General features: G+C 42.6%; 1 pseudogene; it reads left to right on the forward strand.

Annotated features, from left to right (window-relative positions):
- On the forward strand, positions 1 to 759 carry LOC144220843 (small ribosomal subunit protein eS4-like; annotated as a pseudogene).
- The last annotated feature ends 417 nt before the right edge of the window (positions 760 to 1,176 follow it).

A 1,176-nucleotide genomic window follows, 5' to 3' on the forward strand; every position in this document is an offset into this window, starting at 1 on the left:
ATGGCTCTTGGTCCCACGAAGCATTCGTAGTGTGTAGCAGCTGCAAAGCATTGGATTATGGATAAATTGGATTCTGTGTTTGCTCCTCGCCCATCTGCCAGTCCTTACAAGCTGAGAGAATGTCTCCCTCTCATCATTTTCCTAAGGAACAGATTTAAGTATGCCCTAACAAAAGATGAAATCAAGAAGATGTGCATGAAGCAGTTCATCAAGATGGATGGCAAGGTCCAAACTGATATAACCTACCCTACTGGTTTATGGAGTTCGTCAGCACTGACAAAACTGTCGAGAATTTCAGTCTAATCTTTGATACCAAGGGTGGCCATGTACATGTTGTGTAAAGTGAGAAAGATCTTTGTGGGAACCAAAGGAATCCCTCAACTGGTGACCCATGATTCTCACCCCATCCACTACCTTGATTCCCTCATCAAGGTGAACAACACCATTCAGAATGATGTGGACACCAGCAAGATTACCAACTTCATCAAGTTTGACACTGGTGACTTGTGTATGGTGACTGGAGGTGCTAACCTGTGAAGAACTGGTGTGATCGCTGATAGAGAGAGACACTCTGCTTCTTTTGATGTGGTTCATGTGAAAGATGCCAGTGGCAATAGCTTTGCCACCCAGCTCCCCAACACTTGTGTCATTGGCAAAGGCAACAAGACATGGATTTCTCTTTCCCAAGAAACAGCTCTCCACCTCACCACTGCTGACGAGAGAGATGAGAGGCTGGTGGCCAAACACAGCAGTGGGTGAAATGATTTCTAGGTGACATGAATGGAATCGTCTTGGTGTATCATGAGAGATAATACAGCATAAATAAATATTGTATAACATGATACCCAAAAATGTTATCATTCCACTAACAAATATTTACCACATGCTATGTTCCAGGCATAATGCTTGACATACAGATACCAAGAGAAGTTCAGCATTCTAGATAATGGGGGGAGGGGGGGAGAAGTGCGTATGGGTATGGGGGAGATCTAAAAGAAATACAGATTGTATTAAGTGTCAATTCAAATGAAGAAATGGGAGTGATCAGTTCTCCTTAGAGGAGAGAAAAGAGATTCAAAGAGAAAATACCTTGAACCAAGTCTTAAAGAATGATTTGGCACTTAACAAAGGTAAAGTTCAGGTAGTGGAGGGTAAAGGAAGGACATCTTCAGTTGT

Source organism: Crocuta crocuta, unplaced genomic scaffold (genome assembly GCF_008692635.1).
Source record: "Crocuta crocuta isolate KB4526 unplaced genomic scaffold, BGI_CrCroc_1.0 scaffold219, whole genome shotgun sequence".
NCBI classification, from domain to species: Eukaryota; Metazoa; Chordata; class Mammalia; order Carnivora; family Hyaenidae; genus Crocuta; species Crocuta crocuta.